This window comes from Canis aureus, chromosome 4 (genome assembly GCF_053574225.1).
Source record: "Canis aureus isolate CA01 chromosome 4, VMU_Caureus_v.1.0, whole genome shotgun sequence".
Classification (NCBI taxonomy): Eukaryota; Metazoa; Chordata; class Mammalia; order Carnivora; family Canidae; genus Canis; species Canis aureus.
Window position 1 is genome coordinate 32,523,291 of NC_135614.1, and position 24,846 is coordinate 32,548,136.

General features: G+C 38.6%; 1 protein-coding gene and 1 long non-coding RNA gene across 9 annotated transcripts in view; one reads left to right on the plus strand and one right to left on the minus strand.

The window, feature by feature from the left end:
* The window catches only part of NRG3 (neuregulin 3), a 1,055,421-nt gene that overhangs the window by 208,596 nt on the left and 821,979 nt on the right, over positions 1 to 24,846 (plus strand). The window lies entirely within an intron of this gene.
* LOC144312477 (uncharacterized) lies at positions 1,304 to 5,015 on the minus strand. Its single transcript, XR_013377967.1, has 3 exons — positions 2,982 to 5,015; positions 1,950 to 2,049; positions 1,304 to 1,709 (listed from the first exon to the last, which is right to left on the minus strand). It is a non-coding gene; the product is annotated as an uncharacterized LOC144312477 (long non-coding RNA).

Below are 24,846 nucleotides of genomic sequence, written 5' to 3' on the forward strand. Positions count from 1 at the left end.
CAAAGATTCCCACCTTTGCCTCTTGACAGAAGGCACAGTGGTACAGCGCAAAGAGTTTTAAGTCAGAGTTGGGTAAGATCTGAGCTTTGGCAGCATTTATAGCCATGTAACCTAAGACTAGTTGGTGATTTTTGCTAAGTGATGCTTTTTCAAGGATGAAATGGCAATAATGAGGATTGTCAGACATTTTAGTGAAGAAAGATAAATGACCACAATAGTTAACATTTCTTTGGCACTCGCTGTATGCCACGCTGAATGGGTTCTAGCTATGCATAATCTTGTTTAACCCCCACACTAATACTATAAAGAAGGCTCCACCATCATTTCCATTGTCCACCAAAAGACATAGAATCTCAGAGTTCTCAAGTATCTTGGCTGTTGTCACACGGCTAGTAAGTGGCATAAGGATTGATGTAAACCAAGTGTATCTGACTTCAAACCTGTGGCTCTTAACTGCTATGCCAAGTTGTCTAACTTAGTGCCTGTTACCTAAAGGGCTGTCAGTACAGCCCATCATCCCATCTCTAACCAAACTTGTGCATGCTTGTGTACACACACACACACACATACTCCTTAACTTTCAGTTATCAGCTCCAGCCTAGCCTAAAATGCAAAGTTGAATCCCAATCCCATGCAACCAGGATCCCCAGTCTTTAGTCACTCATGATTCTGTTGATTCTGTTTCTTTTTGTTTTTTGTTTTTTTTTTACATTTTTTAAATTTAAATTCAATTTGCCAACATATAGTATAACACCCAGTGCTCATCTCTCACACTATATTTTGTATAGGTTTCCCTAAATCTATTTACGCCAATAGACATTTCTTAATTGGGCCTGTTGGGATACAATTTTACATGGGTCTTTTGTACTTCTACATGTCTAGAGGACAGAAGTGTTGACATATTTTGTTCTGCATCATATTATTAAGGATGTTTGTAGAGCAAATAACCTTAGAGAAGAGAAATGTCTCTGTTAAGAACAGAAGTCAGGTTTGTTACTCTCCAGTATATTAAAGATAAGTTCTCCCTCTAGGGCAGAGGTCAGGCAACTTTGCTTATAACCCAGTTTTTTTTTTAATTTTTAAAGATTTTATTTATTTATTCATGAGAGACACACACAGAGAAAGAGGCAGAAACACAGGGAAAGGGAGAAGCAGGCTCCGTGCAGGAAGCCTGATATGGTACTCGATCCCGGGACTCCAGAATTAAACCCTGAGCCGAAGGCAGGCACTCAACTGCTGAGCCACCTAGGCGTCCCTATAACCCAGTTTTAAAGAAAAATTCAGGTTCCCCAAGATTGGGTCCTCAGCTTTGATATGGGCCTGCTATATGTGCAGCATCTAGGCTGCTTGGGGTCGCCCCTACGGGCCTTGGAACCAGTGCAAACTTGAAGCCCATAACTACTTGCTGTGCTTTTATGTAACAGAGTTCCAGAAGTCCGTGTCTTCTGCCTTTATCCATTAAACTGGTAAACTAACTTGTTAGATTGCAAGTGAGATAAAAATCTTAGAGCCTTCACTGCTTGTGACAAGGTCTAACATTTATTAATTGCTTTCCATGCACACCAGACTCCCATGCTGTACACATGTTGTTCCAGTGATACACTCTGAGATATTTACCATCATTATCCTCATCACTCTCTCTGACCCACTGTGTAGCTCATGAGTCAACTGTAGACCCTCTGACAACTTGGTGTATTGCTTCTGATGACCTGAACAGAACATATCATTTATTTAGCTAGTATTCGTGAAGCTGTAGACTCACGTACTCAAAATTATCGTACCCTTTTATATTCTGAATCTTACACCTCAGGTGCCAATCTTTCAAGTTTGGGTTAGTTGGAAATTGCACTTAAATTTGTAAGTAATTAACTTGATAATATTGAGCTTATTAAAATTTAATTAACCTGAAATATGGATATATAATTGTGGCATTATGCAAAACTGCTGACCATAAGGAAGTCGATATGAAGGCAGCTTCCATATGCACTTGTTTCTCACTTGAATTCCACTCAATACTCCTGTGTCTGGTGTCTCACAATGACCCACTGCCTGTATGATATAATACATTCATTAAAATATCATAAGATACAAAATTTCATCATTTAAAAATTCTTACCTTAGGCTTTAGGCGCTAACATTCAATAGAACGTTTTGACATGGGTGTAGCTGGTGAAATATGTACCAGTCTTCAGTGACAGTGTCCAGGTGATTCAGGGGAGACATTTTGAGGGTAGAGAACTGTTTCTTGGCATCTGCTACGGAGACACCCTAACCTCTGTTAGACTGGTCTTGGTTTGAGACAACCAGTTTTGGAAATTACTTCAATGCCTGTGAAATTCCAGAAAAGCTAAATATTGCTTAGAATTTAAAGCCTCTCCTTGGTTAGCAAAGAGACATTCACTTTCTGCTTTGTAAACTCCTTGCAAATTGCTACACATATATAAAATAGTATTATTCAGATTTGTTGACAATGAAACCTTTTACTTGGTCATTTCTGTTCCTATTGAAATAGACTTTGGGAGCCTTTAATGGATAGCGTAGACATCTTTGATTAACTGTGTCTACAAAATGAAAGCATAAAATTAGAAGGATATTGTCTTTTTATGAGATTTGTAGTTTTGTGATGTTTTTATATTGAATTGCACTTTTTTTCCAACTGATGTCAGGAATTTCTTAAGAAGCATTTTATCTGCAAAAATGATGTAGGAAGCCAGACCACAGTATCCTCTAATCACTAATAAAATAAACACAAGAAATGGTAGGGGTGGAAAGTTTTCTCTTCTTCCCTTCTAGGTTCTTTGGCCTAATACTTAAATTGATGTAAGCCACATTAACAGGAAAAAAACAAACAAACAAGTTTAATAACATGGATACCTCCTGGATTTCTGGGAGAGCAGTGGCTGAAGCCATCTTTGGTTTAGATACTATCTTAATTAAAGATAAAAGAAGATGGGGATCAGAAGTCAGTTATGGGTGGTTACCAGGAACGGCACAGTAAACGGGGTAGGTCCTTGTCCTTAAGTCCTTGTCTTCTCCATTAATAAAGAGTTTCTAAAGATTTAGGTTCAGTGTTGTCCTTCTCTTTCTGGTACTCGGTTTCTCAGAGCTTCTCTTAGGTCTACAGTTCCTTAAAAAAAACAGCTTAAGATAGGTGATGTGACAAAGAGATGTGTCTTGGGATGGCAAAATTTTTTCTCCTTCAATATCTAAAAATCCCACCTAGGGACCCCTGAGGGGTACAGTCAGTTAAGCATCTTACTCTTGGTTTCAGCTCAGGTCATGATCTCAGGGTCGTGAGATAGAGCCCTGCATCAGGCTCTGCACTCAGTGCAGAGTCTGCTTGAGATTCTCTTTCCCTCTCCCTCTGCCTCTCTCACTTGTGCTCACTTGCCATCTCCCACCAAATAAATACACAAATCCTTAAAAATAAATAAATATAAATCCTAAATAAAAAAGCCTTAACGTTACAAGCATCAACTAAATTTTAAAAAGAGTGTGTGTGTGTGTGTGTGTGTGTGTGTGTGTTGGAGGGGGTAGTGAGTGGCACAGTACAGAGTGTTATAAACTTCAAAAATTGCTGATCAAGGGAACAAATGGAAGGTTGGGGCACTGCATGGCATTAATCCCATTCCTCACCCTACTGCTCTTAACGTCTGCTAAGGGCTGAGAACTCTCACCCATATTCCCACATTGGAAGTGAACTGCATGATATTCCAGTCTGACTTGAACAATCTTCTCTGAAAGACCAGCGAAATGAACAATGGAACCAGAGGATAATTCTCTGTGAAGGAAGCAATTTTTCCGGAGCTTACAAGTAAGACTTGGAGGAATCTGGCTACATCTGAACTCTCCTCCCTTTGTGGGAATGGGCTCCCTCTTACCAGTAAGCAGAATGAATCCAGTGCAGCATATCAAGCAAGTTCTGAAAGAGGGAGCAGAACCAAGGTTCCTAGCCAAGACTGAATTCACCCTAAACTGGGCACTTTGACATGAAGAATCCACAAGAAATTTTCAATTCTCAAAACGTAGCTATTAGGGCAAAGAAATCTCATATACAAATAAGAAGACACGGGAATTACCTGAATAACGTCATAAAATAGAAAGTCCTGGATAGTATTGACAAGATGAGAAGGAACAGAAGGGAAACTGTAGGTATAATTTGGGCCGGTGGGTGAGTGGGCAGGAAAAAAGGTTGATGAAACATACCACGGAATCTTAAGAAAATGTAGCCTAAGGAGGGAAGAGAAAGTTTTTTTTTTTTTTTTTTTTTTAAGATTTTATTTATTTATTCATGAGAGACACAGAGAGAGGCAGAGACGCAGGCAGAGGGAGAAGCAGGCTCCATGCAGGGGGCCCCACGCCGGACTGGATCCCGGGTCTCCAAGGACTGAAAGGTGGCCCTAAACTGGTGAGCCACCTGGGGCTGCCCGAGAGGGTTCTTCTTGTTGCTTTACACACACACACACACACACACACACACACAAAAGAAAGAAAAAAGAAAAAAAAAAAGATGAACATCAACTAAATAAGAGTCCCCACCCACTTCCCAAAAAGATAACAAGAGATGAGGAAAAAAAGGGAAGATCTGGAGAATGGACTCCTGAGGGTCGAGAGCACGGTGAGCCCATGTCCCTGTGAGGCGGAATCGAGAGGCCTCCCCGGGACTTTGGGGCCTTGCGTGGCTGAGGCAGCAGCAGGGACGCGTGTGCAGGGCCCGCCACAGCGCGGGGGCCGTGACCTCCCGTGACCTCCCGTGACCTCCCGTGACCTCCCGTGACCCGGGCGCTGACACGGCCCCACACGCCGGCCTCGCTCCCGTGGGGCCCGCGGCCCTTCCTCCTGCTCACGGCTCCGGCCTGTGCCCGGGCTTCGTGGTCCCCGACTCCGTCGAGCCGCGGTGTCCTTCCCGGAGGCGGCGGGGCCCGGGGCGCGGCCGGCCTGCGCGACGGGGACGCCAGACTCGGCATCGGCCCCACCCCCGGGGCAGCGTGCGGCTTCTCTTCCTCCACACACCGGACGACCCCTCCTTACGCAGGTGCGTGGCTCGACGGGCCGGAGCCTGAGGCCCGCGCGGTGGCCAGAGGGGCCTCCCGCCTCGGCATCTCCCGCCTCGGGCCTCCCGCCGCTTCCTCAGCCTGCGGCCTGCTGTCCCGCCGGCTCCGCAGCTCAGGCGCCAGGGCGGGCGGCCCGCGGGCGGCCTCCGAGCCGTCACTCGCTCCACGTGAGTCCCGCGGCGTCGCTGCGCGGTGACCGCTCGTGTCCTTGCTTCACGGTTACCTGTGCGCCAGGTGCGGGCCACGGACAGTATTTTCAGGTCCTAAATGAAGACGAGGCTCTCTAGGCTGCTGGACTCTCTCCCTCTCTCCCTCTGTGTGTGTGTTTGTTTATATAGAGATATTATATGTGAGTATAGGTATATATGTGTATACATATGTTTTTATATTTATATATTTAGAGATATTATATTCGAGTATATTATATGCGTATATATGTATAGATGTGTGTGTATATGTTCTTATATTTATGTATTTAGAAATATATGTGAGTGTATGTATATATGTGTATATATGTTTTATATTTATATAGAGGCATTATATGTGTGTGTATATATGTATATATGTATGTTTTATATTTATATACTTAGAGATTATATGTGACTATGTATATGTGTACATATATGTGTATATATGTTTTTTACGGTTATATACTTAGAAATATTACATGTGAGTATATGTGTATATGTGTATATATGTAGATATATGTTTTTATATTTATGTATTTAGAAATATATGTGAGTATATATGTATATATGTGTATATGTTTTTATATTTGTATATTTAGAAATATTATATGTGAGTATGTATATGTGTATATGTGTATATATGTGTATATATACGTTTTTATATTTATACATTTAGAAATATATGTGAGTATATGTTTATATATTTAGAAATATATGTGAGTATATGTATGTGTATATATGTATATATGTGTATGTTATGTTTTATATTTATATATTCAGAAATATTATATGTGAGTATATATGTATATATGTGTATATGTGTGTATATATATGCTTTTTTATTTATATATTTAGAGATATGGGATCCCTGGGTGGCGCAGCGGTTTGGCGCCTGCCTTTGGCCCAGGGCGCGATCCTGGAGACCCGGGATCCAGTCCCACGTCGGGCTCCCGGTGCATGGAGCCTTCTTCTCCCTCTGCCTGTGTCTCTGCCTCTCTCTCTCTCTCTGTGACTATCATGAATAAATAAAAATTTAAAAAAAATTTAGAGATATATGTGAGTATATGTATATATATGTATATATATATGTTTTATATTTATATATTTAGAAATATGTGAGTATATCTGTGTGTGTATATATGTGTATGTATGTATATATATATTTATATATTTAGAGATATTATATGTGAGTATATGTATATATGTGTATATGTGTGTATTGTATATATATGTGTGTATATATGGCCATATATATGACTTCCATATGCATTGGCATACAGAATTTTGTGTGAACATACATATATTTTTATTTATCTTAGTTAAGTACCTAAGAGTGGGATTACTGGATTGTAGGATATATATATTTAACTTCATAAGAAACTGCCACACTGTTTTTCATAGTGCTGTACCATTTTATATTACCACCATCAATGAAGGAGAATTCTTGTTTTGTCACATTTTTTAAGAAGATTTTTATCTACTTATTCATGAGAGACACACAGAGAGAGGCAGAGACACAGGCAGAGGGAGAAGAGGGCAGCCCAACGTGGGACTCGATCCCAGGACCTCAGGATCATGACCTGAGCCAGAGGCAGATGCTCAACCACTGAGCCACCCGGGCACCCTTGTTGCACTTTTGGTAGCATTTGGTATTATGAGACGTTTTGTTTGTTTGCTTAATCTTAGCCATTCTGATAGGTTTGTAGTTATATCTTGTGATTTTAATATACGTTTTTACCTAATGGCTAAGGTTGCTGAACATATTTTCTCATGCTTCTGTGCTCTCCGGATATCTTCTTTTGATGTGTTTGTTTCATTTTTTTCCTATTAAAAAAATGAGCCTTTTTTTTTTTTTTTTTTTTTTTTTTTTTTTTTTTTTTACCATGTAGTCTTGAGAGTTCTTTATTAAGTCTGAGACGGTGACATTTTACCATGCTTGTAAGCCCAGCAGTTAGTTTGCCACAGAATATAGATATTCTGACAAGAGATGTGGAGGCTTTCTGGATCAGAAGAGTGGTATATAACTGTTGACAAAAAGAACCAGAGCAGCATTTTAGCTCAGGTTCCTTGAGCCTTCAAGGGGTGAGGTGGAGTCAGGTGTCACCCTGTGCATGCAGTATGTGTGTCAGGTGGTGCATCACAGAAAAGGAACTTCAAAATTATGAGACTCATAAAAGTTACTGCTGGACCAAAGTCCATCTTTTCCTCTGGGGTCAAAGAGAGAGAACAAGACCAAGAGAGCAAGAATGGGAAGAGAGACAGACAGACAGACAGGAATCCTGTACTAAATGTGAAAATATTCAAGAGTATTGTCTCCCAACAGTTACATATTTTAAATATAAACCCTTTGTCAGATACAAGCTTTGTAAATATTTCTTTGTCTGTGGTTTGACCTTTTTTTGTAAATTTGTTTAATGTCTTTGTGTATTGACAGTATCTTTGGCAGAGCAAACTTTTACGTTTTGAGAAGGTCTAATTTATTATTTTTATCTTGCGTGGATCATGGTTTTGGTGTCATGTCTGAGACTTCTTTGCCAATCCATAGGTCATGAAGATTTTCTACTGTTTTTGTTTTTGGTGTTTTTCCCTAAAGGTTTATAATTGTACATTTTACATTTGGATGGACCTTGATCAATTTTGAGTTAATTTTTTACAAAGCATGAGGTTTGGTCAAGGATCACTTTTTTTGTGAGTGATTATTCCTATATAATTTTCTGTAAATGACTTTGCAGAAAAAAAGTTATTAACCATAAACATGTGAGTTTGTTTCTGGTGTATTCTCGGATCCACTAATCTATGCATCTATATTTTTGCTAATATACCATCTTTATATGGTAGCTTTCTGGTAGTCTTGAAAATAAGTATTGTGAATTCTCTACCATTGTTTCAAAATCATTTTGGCTATTCTTATTCCTTCGACTTTCCATCAAAATTTTAGAATAACCTTGCTGATATCTACAACAAACTTTCTGACATTTTGACTGGCATTGTATCTATAGATATAAATATCTATAGATTAGTTTTTAGAAGAATTCATGTCTTACGGTCTCCTGGTCCATGAGCATGGTATGTCTCCTCATTTATTTAGGTCTTCTTTGATTTTTATCATTAGCATTTTGCCATTTCCAGCATATAGAACTTTAACATATTTTTTTTAGATTGATACCTAGTAATTTTAATTTGGGGGGCAATTTTTAAATGTTACTAAAGATTTTTATTTAAGACTTCTCATTGCTAATGTTTAGATACAAAACTTTTTTTTTTAACCTTGTAGGTGTTCTAATATATATTAGTTCTAGGAGTTTTTTATTTTAATTTTTTTTTTAGAGATTCCTTGGAATTTCTTACAGGGACAATTTTGTCATCTATGAATTGGAAAAAAAAAGTACTTTATTTCCACTTCCATGTCTTTCCCCTCCTTTTGTCTTGACATATTCCATTGGTTAGGATTTCAGTTATGATGTTGATGAAGATGAGAGTGGTCTTCCTTAATTTTTTCTTGAATTTCAGGGAAACCATTCAATTTTTTACATTTAAAGATAACAGTAGCTTCAGTTTTTGGTTTGTTTTCTTTCTTTCTTTCTTTCTTTCTTTCTTTCTTTCTTTCTTTCTTTCTTTCTTTCTTTCTTTCTTTCATTCATATTTCTTTCTTTTATTTACTTATTTTTTTTTGAGAGAGGGAGAGTGTCAGAGGAGGGGCAGAGGAAGAGGGAGAAAATCTTAAGTAGGCTGCACACATAGTGCTGAGCCCAACATAGGACTCAATCTCACAATCCTGAGATCATGACCTGAGCCAAAATCAGTAGTTGGACACTTAACCAACCGAGCCACCCAGGTGCCCCAGCTTTTTTTCTTTTTGTTCCATTCCCAATATCAGATTAAAGATTCCCTTTCTTTCCTGGTTTTCTAAGATTTTATCATAAATAGATTTCAGATATTTTTTCTGACATGTTGATATGATTATGATTTTATTTAGTCTCTTACTATGGTGAAATGCATTGATTGGTTATAGAATATTAAAGCATCTTTGAATATTCAAGATTTACTAGAACTATAAACTATACTTGGTTATAAAGCATTACTATTCAGATTTGCTACTGCTTTTGGTTTACTAATATTTGTTGCAGTGTGTGTGTGTGTGTGTGTGTGTGTGTGGCAGTGTGTATTCATTGGGGATATTCTTCTTTCTTTATCTTCTATTTTAATACCTTTGTCTGGTTTTATTATCAGAATTTTCCTGGCCTCACAAAATGAATTGAGAAGTGTTTTAGAAGACATTATGTAGAATTACTATTATTTATTCTTTAAATTTTTAGTGCAGTCTTTAGTACAATTCTCCAGTGAAATTATCATGATATAGTTTTGTTTGTTGGAAAATTCTTAACACAAATTCAGTTTTGTTAATAAATATGGGACTCTACAGATAAGCTTTATTTTTGAGTGAATTTTGTTAATGTTTGCTTTGCAGGAATTGATATATGTCATCTCTGAATATTCTTTGGTGTATTTTATCTATGAGCAAAGAATGATATTTAGTATTTCTTTATTGTTCTTTAATGTTGGTAGGGTTTCTAGTGATGATACTCCTTTTGTCTGTTTGATATTGGTTCGTGTGGTATCTCTTTTCTTTGCCTGTCTGGCTAGAGTTTCACCAATTGCACTATTTTTTCACTTGAACTGGCTTTTGATTTGTTTTTCTCTTTTGTGTTTCAATTTTCCATTTCATTAATATCAACATCTTATTATTGACACCTTTCATGTGTTTACTATTTCTTTTGCTGGCTTTGGGTTTAATTTACTCTGTATTTTCTTTTTTTTATGGTAGTAACTTAGATTTTTACTTGTGAGCTTTTTTATTCTGTAATGTGAAACTCAGTATTATGAATTTGCTCCAAGCACTAATTCAGCTATATTACACAAATTTTGACAGGTTCTATTTTTATTTTGATTCAGGTCAGAATATTTTCCAATTTCGTTTTGGATTTCTGTCCTTGACCCATAGGTTATTTAGAGGCATGCTGTTAGTTTCTATATATTTGTGGATTTACCCAAAGATCTTTGTGTAATTGATTTTCAGTTTAATTCTGTTATTCTAAGAAAATTTTGTATGGCTTTACTTTGTATGGCTTTACTTTTAAATTTGTTAAGGTTTGTTTTATGGCTCAAGATATGGACTATCTAGGTGGATATTCCATGGGTACTTGAAAATATGTCTAATCTCTTATTGGGTTGTTTTATTAATGTTATTTCAATCACTTTGGTTGATATTATTGTTCAGCTGTCTCATATCCTAATTTTTTTTGTCTATTCATTCTATTGATTACTGAGAGAGTTTTGAAGTCTCCAAGAATAATTAGACATTTATTTATTTCTCCTTTCATTTCTGTCAGTTTTTGATCTCTTTGTTTTCAGCTTTGTTTTGGGATTGTAATATCTTCTTGGTAAATTGACCCTTTTATCATCAAATAATGGTCCTGTATAAACTAATACTTTTCCTGTTCTAAGATAAAATTTGTCTGATATTAACCTAAGCATTTCCATCTTTCTTTGAATTTGTGTTATAACATCTCCCATTATTTTATTTTTAACCTATGGATATTATTATATTTAAAATGTTTTTTTTAACATTTATTTATTTATTTTGAGAGAGAAAGTGTGGGGGGATGGGCAGAGGGAGACTCCACACTGAGCATGGAGCTCCATTTGGGGCTCAATCCCATGACCCTGAGATCATGACCTGAACTGAAACCATATAGTTGGTTCTTAATAAAAACTAAGAATCCATTTCTTTTGTTCGTTGTGTTAGATTCTTTACATACTCTAATAAATAATATGTTTGGATTTAAGTCTACTATTTTGTTATCATTAGTTTGGTTTTTCTCCTGCACTTTTGTTTCATCATTCCCTCTTTTTGACCTTACTTGAATATATTTAGTATTCTACTTTAATGTAAGTATTGGAATATATTGTATTTAATACGTAAATATATATTTATATTATATAGATATTCTAGGGATTACAGTATACATTATTAACTTTTCAGTCTTCTTAAGAGAATACTTATTCACTGAAAATAAAGTCAAAATGCCTTCCAACAATATAGATCTCTTGTCTCTCATTTGCTTTATATATTATATGTATTATATCTATATACACTGAAAATTCTACCATATTATGTTTTAATTTTTATTTTCAGCACTAATGCATATTTTAAAAATCAGAGAAAACCAGTCTGCCATATTTATTTTGGTATTTACCATTTCTGTTGTAGAAATTCTAAGCTTTCCTCTAGTACCATTTTTTCCCCTCTGGTCTGAAGTACTTCTTTCTGCATTTCTTTCAGAATAGATTTAGCTTTGAAGGCTTCTTTCGTCTGAGAATATCTTTATTTTTTTTCCTACTTATGGATATTTTCACTGGATATAGGATTGTGGACTGATGTTTTCTTTCCACATTTAAAAAATATTGTTCCATTGTCTTCTTCCCCCCATGATTTCTATGAAAAATCGTCACAAATTTGTTCTTTCTCTGTACTTAACCTTATTTATTTATTTATTTATTTAGGCTGTCTTCAAGATTTTTTTTTTATCTTTGGTTTTCAGCAATCTGATTCCAATATTTCTTTACATATCAAGTAATTTAGGATTATGTCCTAAACATTTTTTATTATTATACTGGAGACTCTGGGTCCTGATGAATTTTCTTTTTTAAGCAGGCGATCACAACTTAATTAGGTTAATACTGTGAGTTTTCTGTCATCTTCCGTGGCCAATGGATCCAATGTCAGTTCTGTTTCAAAAGACTTTGTCAATGCTATTTTGGTCTGTCCTGCAAATATACCACTCATGGGTTATTCTGGGACTTAGGTGGTATTTATATCATCTTACTGTTTTCAAAGCCTTTACTATGCTTCCTTGGGTCTTTTATGTGCATGTTCCACTTAGCAGTGAGCCCAGTTTTGTCAGTTCATACATAGAACTAAGGGATCCTTGCTACCTCTCCTCTTTAGAATTCCTCTCACAGTCTCTAGCTCTCAGGGGACCCTTTCAGTTCTTGAGGCCAAAGAGATGGATTTTGTTTTTTTGTGTAGCTTCTAGTTGCCCATAGCCACCATTATTTTAAGATGGCATTTTTGCAATGGGGTAAGGCCAGGAGAGAAGAAAGAAAAACAAACAAGCAACAAAAGGAAGGAAGGAAGGAAGGAAGGAAGGAAGGAAGGAAGGACGGAAGGATTGACTAAAGGAGGAATTCTTGTGTACTCTGTGGTTCACAAGTGCCTTCTTTCCCAGTAGTATCACTAGATTGAAGCTTCTTATATTTGTTTATTTGTTTGTTTGCTTATATGTCTTGGGGCTTTCATTTCGTTTTGCTTTGTTTGCTGTCTAAACCTGCTGCACAGTTTTTCATTTCAGCCTGACCTCATGTCAAAGCTGAGGGTTAGCAGAGGGAAAAGTAAAGAATAACTCTCCTCCAGACTGCTTGTTCTGCAATTTTTTTTACTTCTGTGTCTAATCTGCCTCCCATTGCTTACATTTCAGAAGTAATTTGCTTTTGTATTTCTGTCCAGAGATTTTAGTTGTAATCAGTGAGAGGGAGTTTGGCATAGTAACACGTAGAATATTGGTGAGCACCAGGAGCCTTGGTTAGGATACTAACCTTATAATTTAAAGAAAGTTTTAGCTATGCAGCATGAAATACTAGCCACTGAGTAAGGTGAAAATTGAGCTGACCTCATATATCTCCATTTCAACATATTTTTCAAAATAATAAATAAAAATATCTACATATATCTGAGAACAAGAGAGTAGGAGTCAAAATAATACATATTTAGTCAAGCTATCATTCAGGAGGCAGATGGACATTTGAAATGTATTTTTAGACAATTCAAGAAAATTATGTCCATATCCTTTTTGAGTAAAACTGCTCTAGACAAGATAAAACAATATTAAAACTCTGAAATGCTGTGGAAATATGCCATGTTTAAAAATGTAGTAGGCATTGAGTATATACATAAGTAAAGACACAGAATAAACAAGTATGGATTTTATGGCTACCAAAGAGAATATAAATGGCATACATCTTGACATCACTTATTAAAGATAAAGTGTTATATGATTGCAATTTTATATATTTGTTTTTTTATATTGTATTTAAATTCAATTTGCCAACATACAGCATAACACCCAGTGCTCATCCCATCAAGTACTATCCTTAGTGAATTGTCTATAATAATTGTATTAGAGGGGGAGGAGCAAGATGGCGGAAGAGTAGGGTCTCCAAATCACCTGTCTCCACCAAACTACCTAGAAAACCTTCAAATTATCCTGAAAATCTATGAATTCGGCCTGAGATTTAAAGAGAGACCAGCTGGAATGCTACAGTGAGAAGAGTTCGCGCATCTATCAAGGTAGGAAGACGGGGAAAAAGAAATAAAGGAACAAAGGCCTCCAGGGGGAGGGGCCCCGCGAGGAGCCGGGCTGAGGCCGGGGCGAGTGTCCCCAGGACAGAAGAGCTCCGTCCCGGAGGAGCAGGAGCTGCACCGACCTTCCCGGGGGAAAGGGGCTCCCGGGGAGTTGGAGCAGGACCCAGGAGGGCGAGGATGCCCTCGGGCTCCCGGGGACAGTAACAGCAACTGCGCGCCCAGGAGAGTGCGCCGAGCTCCCTAAGGGCTGCAGCGCGCACGGCGGGACCCGGAGCAGCTCGGAGGGGCTCGGGCGGCGGCTCCGCGGAGGGGGCTGCACGGCCCCGGGAGCAGCTCGGAGGGGTCGGGCAGATCTTCCGTGCGGAGGGGCTGCGCGGTTCCAGGAGCAGCTCGGAGGGGCTCGGGGGCGGCTCCGCGGAGGGGGCTGCGCGGCCCGGGAGCGCGAATCCAACAGCGCAGACCCGGAGCACAGGGCGCCGGGACACAGCCCAGGATCCGGCCTCCCCCGGGACAGGCAGAGGCCGGGAGGGCCCAGGACAGCGAGGACGCTCCTGCCCCAGCTGAGCAGATCAGCGGCCCCGCCCCGGAGCCTCCAGGCCCTGCAGACGGAGTTCCTGCCGGAGCTGAATCCAGGTTTCCAGAGCTGCCCCGCCACTGGGGCTGTTCCTCCTGCGGCCTCACGGGGTAAACAACCCCCACCGAGCCCTGCACCAGGCAGGGGCACAGCAGCTCCCCCAACTGCTAACACCTGAAAACCAGCACAACAGGCCCCTCCCCCAGAACACCAGCTAGACTGACAACTTCCAGGAGAAGCCAAGGGACTTAAAGAACACAGAATCAGAAGATACTCCCCGGTGGTTCTTTTTTTGTTTGTTTGTTTTTGTTTTTGTTTTGTTTTGCTTTTTGATTTGTTTCCTTCCCCCACCCCCTTTTTTTCTCCTTTCTTTTTCTTTCTCTTTTTCTTCTTTTTTTTTTTTCGTTTTTTTTTTCTTTTTCTTCCCTTTTTTTTTCTCTTTCTCTTTTCTTTCCTTCTTTCTCTCCTCTCTTTTTCTCTTTTTCCCAATACAACTTGCTTTTGGCCACTCTGCACTGAGCAAAATGACTAGAAGGAAAACCTCACCTCAAAAGAAAGAATCAGAAACAGTCCTCTCTCCCACAGAGTTACAAAATCTGGATTACAATTCAATGTCAGAAAGCCAATTCAGAAGCACTATTATACAGCTACCGGTGGCTCTAGAAAAAAGTATAAAGGACTCAAGAGACTTCATGACTGCAGAATTTAGAGCTAATCAGGCAGAAATTAAAAATCAATTGAATGAGATGCAATCCAAACTAGAAGTCCTAACGACGAGGGTTAACGAGGTGGAAGAACGAGTGAGTGACATAGAAGACAAGTTGATAGCAAAGAGGGAAACTGAGGAAAAAAGAGACAAACAATTAAAAGACCATGAAGATAGATTAAGGGAAATAAACGACAGCCTGAGGAAGAAAAACCTACGTTTAATTGGGGTTCCCGAGGGCGCCGAAAGGGACAGAGGGCCAGAATATGTATTTGAACAAATTCTAGCTGAAAACTTTCCTAATCTGGGAAGGGAAACAGGCATTCAGATCCAGGAAATAGAGAGATCCCCCCCTAAAATCAATAAAAACCGTTCAACACCTCGACATTTAATTGTGAAGCTTGCAAATTCCAAAGATAAAGAGAAGATCCTTAAAGCAGCAAGAGACAAGAAATCCCTGACTTTTATGGGGAGGAATATTAGGGTAACAGCAGACCTCTCCACAGAGACCTGGCAGGCCAGAAAGGGCTGGCAGGATATATTCAGGGTCCTAAATGAGAAGAACATGCAACCAAGAATACTTTATCCAGCAAGGCTCTCATTCAAAATGGAAGGAGAGATAAAGAGCTTCCAAGACAGGCAGAAACTGAAAGAATATGTGACCTCCAAACCAGCTCTGCAAGAAATTTTAAGGGGGCCTCTTAAAATTCCCCTTTAAGAAGAAGTTCAGTGGAACAGTCCACAAAAACAAAGACTGAATAGATATCATGATGACACTAAACTCATATCTCTCAATAGTAACTCTGAATGTGAACGGGCTTAATGACCCCATCAAAAGGCACAGGGTTTCAGACTGGATAAAAAAGCAGGACCCATCTATTTGCTGTCTACAAGAGACTCATTTTAGACAGAAGGACACCTACAGCCTGAAAATAAAAGGTTGGAGAACCATTTACCATTCAAATGGTCCTCAAAAGAAAGCAGGGGTAGCCATCCTTATATCAGATAAACTAAAATTTACCCCAAAGACTGTAGTGAGAGATGAAGAGGGACACTATATCATACTTAAAGGATCTATTCAACAAGAGGACTTAACAATCCTCAATATATATGCTCCGAATGTGGGAGCTGCCAAATATATAAATCAATTATTAACCAAAGTGAAGAAATACTTAGATAATAATACACTTATACTTGGTGACTTCAATCTAGCTCTTTCTATACTCGATAGGTCTTCTAAGCACAACATCTCCAAAGAAACGAGAGCTTTAAATGATACACTGGACCAGATGGATTTCACAGATATCTACAGAACTTTACATCCAAACTCAACTGAATACACATTCTTCTCAAGCGCACATGGAACTTTCTCCAGAATAGACCACATATTGGGTCACAAATCGGGTCTGAACCGATACCAAAAGATTGGGATTGTCCCCTGCATATTCTCGGACCATAATGCCTTGAAATTAGAACTAAATCACAACAAGAAGTTTGGAAGGACCTCAAACACATGGAGGTTAAGGACCATCCTGCTAAAAGATAAAAGGGTCAACCAGGAAATTAAGGAAGAATTAAAAAGATTCATGGAAACTAATGAGAATGAAGATACAACCGTTCAAAATCTTTGGGATGCAGCAAAAGCAGTCCTAAGGGGGAAATACATCGCAATACAAGCATCCATTCAAAAACTGGAAAGAACTCAAATACAAAAGCTAACCTTACACATAAAGGAGCTAGAGAAAAAACAGCAAATAGATCCTACACCCAAGAGAAGAAGGGAGTTAATAAAGATTCGAGCAGAACTCAACGAAATCGAGACCAGAAGAACTGTGGAACAGATCAACAGAACCAGGAGTTGGTTCTTTGAAAGAATTAATAAGATAGATAAACCATTAGCCAGCCTTATTAAAAAGAAGAGAGAGAAGACTCAAATTAATAAAATCATGAATGAGAAAGGAGAGATCACTACCAACACCAAGGAAATACAAACGATTTTAAAAACCTATTATGAACAGCTATACGCCAATAAATTAGGCAATCTAGAAGAAATGGACGCATTCCTGGAAAGCCACAAACTACCAAAACTGGAACAGGAAGAAATAGAAAACCTGAACAGGCCAATAACCAGGGAGGAAATTGAAGCAGTCATCAAAAACCTCCCAAGACACAAGAGTCCAGGGCCAGATGGCTTCCCAGGAGAATTTTATCAAACGTTTAAAGAAGAAATCATACCTATTCTCCTAAAGCTGTTTGGAAAGATAGAAAGAGATGGACTACTTCCAAATTCGTTCTATGAAGCCAGCATCACCTTAATTCCAAAGCCAGACAAAGACCCCGCCAAAAAGGAGAATTACAGACCAATATCCCTGATGAACATGGATGCAAAAATTCTCAACAAGATACTGGCCAATAGGATCCAACAGTACATTAAGAAAATTATTCACCATGACCAAGTAGGATTTATCCTTGGGACACAAGGCTGGTTCAACACCCGTAAAACAATCAATGTGATTCATCATATCAGCAAGAGAAAAACCAAGAACCATATGATCCTCTCATTGGATGCAGAGAAAGCATTTGACAAAATACAGCATCCATTTCTGATCAAAACTCTTCAGAGTGTAGGGATAGAGGGAACATTCCTCGACATCTTAAAAGCCATCTATGAAAAGCCCACAGCAAATATCATTCTCAATGGGGAAGCACTGGGAGCCTTTCCCCTAAGATCAGGAACAAGACAGGGATGTCCACTCTCACCACTGCTATTCAACATAGTACTGGAAGTCCTAGCCTCAGCAATCAGACAACAAAAAGACATTAAAGGCATTCAAATTGGCAAAGAAGAAGTCAAACTCTCCCTCTTCGCCGATGACATGATACTCTACATAGAAAACCCAAAAGTTTCCACCCCAAGATTGCTAGAACTCATACAGCAATTCGGTAGCGTGGCAGGATACAAAATCAATGCCCAGAAGTCAGTGGCATTTCTATACACTAACAATGAGACTGAAGAAAGAGAAATTAAGGAGTCAATCCCATTTACAATTGCACCCAAAAGCATAAGATACCTAGGAATAAACCTCACCAAAGATGTAAAGGATCTATACCCTCAAAACTATAGAACACTTCTGAAAGAAATTGAGGAAGACACAAAGAGATGGAAAAATATTCCATGCTCATGGATTGGCAGAATTAATATTGTGAAAATGTCAATGTTACCCAGGGCAATATACACGTTTAATGCAATCCCTATCAAAATACCATGGACTTTCTTCAGAGAGTTAGAACAAATTATTTTAAGATTTGTGTGGAATCAGAAAAGACCCCGAATAGCCAGGGGAATTTTAAAAAAGAAAACCATATCTGGGGGCATCACAATGCCAGATTTCAGGTTGTACTACAAAGCTGTGGTCATCAAGACAGTGTGGTACTGGCACAAAAACAGACATATAGATCAGTGGAACAGAATAGAGAATCCAGAAGTGAACCCTGAACTTTATGGGCAACTAATATTCGATAAAGGAGGAAAGACTATCCACTGGAAGAAAGACAGTCTCTTCAATAAATGGTGCTGGGAAAATTGGACATCCACATGCAGAAGAAGGAAACTAGACCACTCTCTTTCACCATACACAAAGATAAACTCAAAATGGATGAAAGATCTAAATGTGAGACAAGATTCCATCAAAATCCCAGAGGAGAACACAGGCAACACCCTTTTTGAACTCGGCCACAGTAACTTCTTGCAAGATACATCCACGAAGGCAAAAGAAACAAAAGCAAAAATGAACTATTGGGACTTCATCAAGATAAGAAGCTTTTGCACAGCAAAGGATACAGTCAACAAAACTCAAAGACAACCTACAGAATGGGAGAAGATATTTGCAAATGACATATCAGATAAAGGGCTAGTTTCCAAGATCTATAAAGAACTTATTAAACTCAACACCAAAGAAACAAACAATCCAATCATGAAATGGGCAAAAGACATGAACAGAAATCTCACAGAGGAAGACATAGACATGGCCAACATGCACATGAGAAAATGCTCTGCATCACTTGCCATCAGGGAAATACAAATCAAAACTACAATGAGATATCACCTCACACCAGTGAGAATGGGGAAAATTAACAAGGCAGGAAACAACAAATGTTGGAGAGGATGCGGAGACAAGGGAACCCTCTTACACTGTTGGTGGGAATGTGAACTGGTGCAGCCACTCTGGAAAACTGTGTGGAGGTTCCTCAAACAGTTAAAAATAGACCTGCCCTACGACCCAGCAATTGCACTGTTGGGGATTTACCCCAAAGATACAAATGCAATGAAACGCCGGGACACCTGCACCCCGATGTTTCTAGCAGCAATGGCCACGATAGCCAAACTGTGGAAGGAGCCTCGGTGTCCAACGAAAGATGAATGGATAAAGAAGATGTGGTTTATGTATACAATGGAATATTACTCAGCTATTAGAAATGACAAATACCCACCATTTGCTTCAACGTGGATGGAACTGGAGGGTATTATGCTGAGTGAAGTAAGTCAGTCGGAGAAGGACAAACATTATATGTTCTCATTCATTTGGGGAATATAAATAATAGTGAAAGGGAAAATAAGGGAAGGGAGAAGAAATGTGTGGGAAATATCAGAAAGGGAGACAGAACGTAAAGACTGCTAACTCTGGGAAACGAACTAGGGGTGGTAGAAGGGGAGGAGGGCGGGGGGTGGGAGTGAATGGGTGACGGGCACTGGGTGTTATTCTGTATGTTAGTAAATTGAACACCAATAAAAAAATAAATATAAAAAAAATAATTGTATTAAATCTATCAACTAATGTAGCATCTATATATAAATGTATGTGTGTGTGTATATATATGTATATATTCACTGCACACCTATAGAAATGTCAGAGTTGATGCTTAATAATGCTAATGATGAAAAATAAAGTGTTATGAATTTAATACACCTAATTTAATTTACTTATATATTGGCTTTGAAATTAAATACTTTAATAGCAGAAAATTAAAAATTAATGCCATAGTTATATGTGAATTGGTGATACTACATCTTATGTTCAAGAATTAATTTATGTTGAAATCTTATGATTCACTTGTATACATAAGGAGTTTCTGATGGGGAAGATCAGTAGCTTAAGATTATAAGGTAATACAGGAATATATAAGAATATAACACATATTCTCTGTGAGAATATGGATAGAATTTCAATAAGAAAGAGATGAATTTATAAGAAATAGATTTTTTATTATTAGAAAAATATTGGAGCTATTTTATGATTATATAGTACAGGCTATGATCCACTCATCAGTTTTCATTTTAGAGCTGGTAGGTTCATTAATATCATGTGTTACCGAATTTCCCCCTAACTTGAGTTTCTGGAGTGTCAGAGGGAGCATGTGTGAGCAGATGATGTTTTTCCTGGTGCTGTTCTTGTTGAATTAATGAATGTGCTGGAATAAATTCTTGAACCCAAATGTAACAGTAGATACTTTGCTAATGTGTAGAGGAGGTTCTTTTGTGTTGTATCTGACATTTGTTTGTTTGTTCGTTTACGCTCTATATCTTTTTACAGAAAATTGGAGGTGTCTATAATGAATACATGTGTATACCTGTTTCTTACCTATTTAATGATACCTGTTTGTCTATCTACCTACCTATCTACCATCTATCTCTGTACCACATCATCTTGTACTCAATTTGAGGCATGATCAATACATCAACGTGAAAGTAGACATACAGAAAGAAGTAAGCACAATTAAGACCACTGAAATAGGGAAGACATTACCAACAACATTGACATGCAGGAAGGAATAGAGATATCCAGAATTCCCATGAGTACTACATATTGACATAGTCAAATCCAAGACATAGTGCCTAGCACACAAAGCCTAATGTCATATTTAAAGGCTTTTCAATTGAATAATTCCATGCAGCCGTGACCAGAGGGATATTCATTTCAACAAAGGTCAGTTCTTTGGGGGTCTGCATATTTCAGCATATGATTTAGTAAGCATATCTATGTCCATTATATTCCCACTGGCCTCACATTGAGTTTCAGAACTGCTGAATCTGATAATAGAGCAACACTTCAGCCTAATTATATCAGGGTTACCTAGGGCCACCAAGTGTTCAACTGAGGGGCCTGGCCTTTAGTGTCATTTAGATATCGTAAGGTCAGTCAGAAACTGAGCACCCAGCAGTAAGCTAAATGAGCCAGCCTTGGAAGCAGTCAGGCTCACACTTGTGGACTGGAGATAGAAAAATAGCAATGAAACCAGGAGTACATGGCCAGTGATGCTAAGCCAAGGGTATGGATGCTAGAAGTAAGACCCAGGAGGGTTTACCTACCTGGTTCCCCGTCCATCTTAAATACTTGTAGACCCTGCAATACAAATTAATTTTCCAATTCCAAGATTCCTATTAGAATCCTGATCACACGCATATATAAAGTTAGGTTGTATTTTAAGCTCTTTTATTCTGGACCTTTATCATGAAAACTCAGAAGTAAATATTTATGTTCAGAGATCTACGAAAATGTTTTTGACAACATGCAAACTCTGCCATAAAGGAAAATATTGTTTCTACAAAATGTTACACATTTAGAATTCAGTATAGTTCTATTTGATGTGGCAATGCATTTTGTCGTATATTCAAGGCATCCCTGTGTGCGATAGACAGGGCATGGAAGGGGATAGTGAAGGGAAGTTGGCATGGTGCACCACTCAAGGCCATACAAAGCAATAACAGACTAAACAGAAAATATGACAACACGTTAAGGAGTTCAAAGAAAAGACCATCAGGGGCATGTGGGTGGCTTCTCCCTCTGACTGTGTCTCTGCCTCTCTCTGTGTCCCTTATGAATAAATAAAATCCTAAAAACAAAAAACAAATAAAAGACCATTAAAACCTAGTTGGGAAGACCATAAATTGAAGATGTTAAGGACCATGAAGCATGGAAAGAACAAACTTTTACGTAATAGCACATGCCATATAGTAAGCAGGTATCATATATTTTAAGTGCTCTGCATAGATTATTTCATTTATTCTTTAATTTTTTACAGATGGGAAAGCTGAGAAAACAAATGATCATTGACAGTATATACCTTCCATTACGTAGCAGAACTGAGATGAGGATGCAGAGCTTGAGCAGTTTCCACCACGTTCCTTGTATAGGGAATAAACTGTGTGTTCTTTACATTGTCCTTGCACAGGGCTAGCTACTTAGTAGGTATTTAATTAATCTCTCTCCAACCATATCACCCATCTTCTTCCCCTTGTTGAGTGGATTAGTGTGGTAAAGCATGTGGGAAATGAAGAGTCAAAAAGAGAAAAAATATATATATATATGACTGAGGCCCAAATGAGTGGACAATTAAAGTTGCATGGTGCCTTTATTTTCCCCCTAAACAGAAAATTCCCAAATTGAGGGGTGAAAAAGAAAAGCAGAAAAAAGCACATGTAAGTGATACTTATGAAGTAGGATGATGGTTAATTTATCAGTTGCCACAGTCAGCCCCACCATCTTTTAGCTCTGCGTTGTCAGTTAGCTTCTCAGAGATCATGTTTGTACATGTGCTTCCTGCATGAGGTTGGATATGTCCTTCGTGGCCCTGCCATTCATCATGGCACCAGGCCGTCTTATCTGCCCAGATAAAGAACAACAGAGTAGTAAGTATTTAGTCTCAGTGCACAGTGAGGAGATGAGGAGATACCTGGCTATTGTAGACAATTTGTACTAGTCCGTAATGTCAGTATCCTTCTTGCTCCACTGATACTTCAGGGACAGAGGCAGGGGTATTTGGTAAGCTGTTACAGATACATTTGCTAATATGTCAGCAATTTTCCCGTATCTGCTCTTTTGGATGATTGTAGGGAGAACTGATTAATAGTATTATTGCTGTGTCCTAGTTTGAATGAGTGAGTGCTGACTGAGTGTCATTGTGTTGGAAGTCTGTGAGGAGCTGGAGATAAATTGAAATGTCACTAGGATGCATGGATGCCTGTCTGTCTACTGTCCTTCATCTGCTTTTTCTTCATAAATTCCATTGCTAATAAATTGGTCTTCCTGTAATAGAGAATTTGAATATAAATATTTCCTATATTTGCTAATAAAATTGGCCTTCCTATATTTGAGTTTGAATATAAATATTGACAGTGTGCTCAGTGTTGTAAGACTTACCATAAATAAGGAGGTTGGAGACCATTTGTGTTAATATCATAAAGGAAAAAGCTAGTAAGTAATTGAAAAAAAAATAATGAAGATAATAGTATTTGTGGTAGGAGCAGTAATTACAGCAGTAGTAATAGGAATCGTGCTGGTACTAGGTAGGCCTGATTACTAAGAAGGAGATGCGAACCCTGATATTCCTTAATGGAATAGTTGCTTAATGATTAGTGAGGGTTAGAAAAGGAGAATGGTATGAGGCCACAGCCTGGGTGTGATACAGATATAGTTACCCAGAGTGGCCTCTCATCCAAATCTTTGTCCCCAGTCGATTCCTGCAATTTTAACAATATATGTTCCCTCCTTTAATAACAAACCTTTGGAGAGCTAACACACTGCCCTGTTACACCCACGGGGAAGGAGGTTCTCTACGGGCAAACTGAGTTTTAGTGACCACAGTATATGCAGTGTACGCCCCACATAGCCTGGCACAGAGATGGGACTGACATTTCTAAAATAAATCATTTACATTAGTCACTGCTGTAGGCTCAATTAGTATGTGGCCAGTTTGTTTTCTGATGTCACCTTCCTTGGGAGCTGAGTTTCTAAGGAATAGGTTAGAGATTCAGGGCACAGAGCTTTTGGTCCCTGGGAGCAAGCTTGAGCTACAGAGACATGATTGGTAATTGAAAAAGGCCTCAGGAAAGGCAGGAGGTACGGTCACTGGGATCAATGAAGATCTGGATTATATAACAATCATGACATTTATTTAGTCAACTCTTTCGTAGATACCAAGAATAATGCTAAGTACTCCATACTAACTTATTTTGTCTTCCCAGCAAAATAGATAATATGGGATTGTTTCCATTTATAGTTGAAGATTCAGGATTTACAGAGGTTGATTGTGTGTTGCTCTGGGAAACAAAGCTACATAACAGAACTAAGATTTCTGCCTGGGTCAAATGATTCCTAAGCCTTGATCTCTTATACTGACTGACTGTCTAGGCATTTTATGGTGATACTGTCTATTGTGTCCAAGTTTCCACTCAATATTCAGTCAATATTTAGTGAGCATTTAATATTTAATATTCTCAAACACTATAATATGTAATTTCCATGAATTGTCACATTGAATTAACAACAACTAATTGTCACACTAATAACTGGTCTGCAGGTTAGGTATTGCTGCCATTCCCATCTATCAAGTCTAGAAACAGGGGCACAGGAAAGCTAAATGACTTGCCTGAGACCCTGAAGCTTGTTAGCAATCGGGTTGACACTTGAACCCTGCAGTCTGATATTAGAATATGTGTTCTTCTTAATCACAGTGATTCTTTGATTGATTCATTGGACTGATTTTTTTGTAAACATGCACTCGGGGCTGGGGAAATAGTGGTGAACAAAACAGTCCAGATCTCTGCCTCCAAAACAACAAACAAAGCAGGTCAAGTGTATCTATCTGATGATCATAAGTGCAGTAGCAACAGAGGTTGGGGCAGGAGAAAGAGAGTTGCAATCTGAGTACCAGGCCAGGAATGACCTCATTTTGCCCAAATGAGGAGGTTATGATTAAGTCAGCCATATGAATATCTGGGGGCAACTCTATATCCAGCAGAGGGAAAAGCAAATGAAAAGTCCTTGAGATAAGATTCTGCCTCATGAGGAATAGCAAGGACATGGCGTTGTCATATGAAGTGAGCCTGGGGACGGTACTAGGAG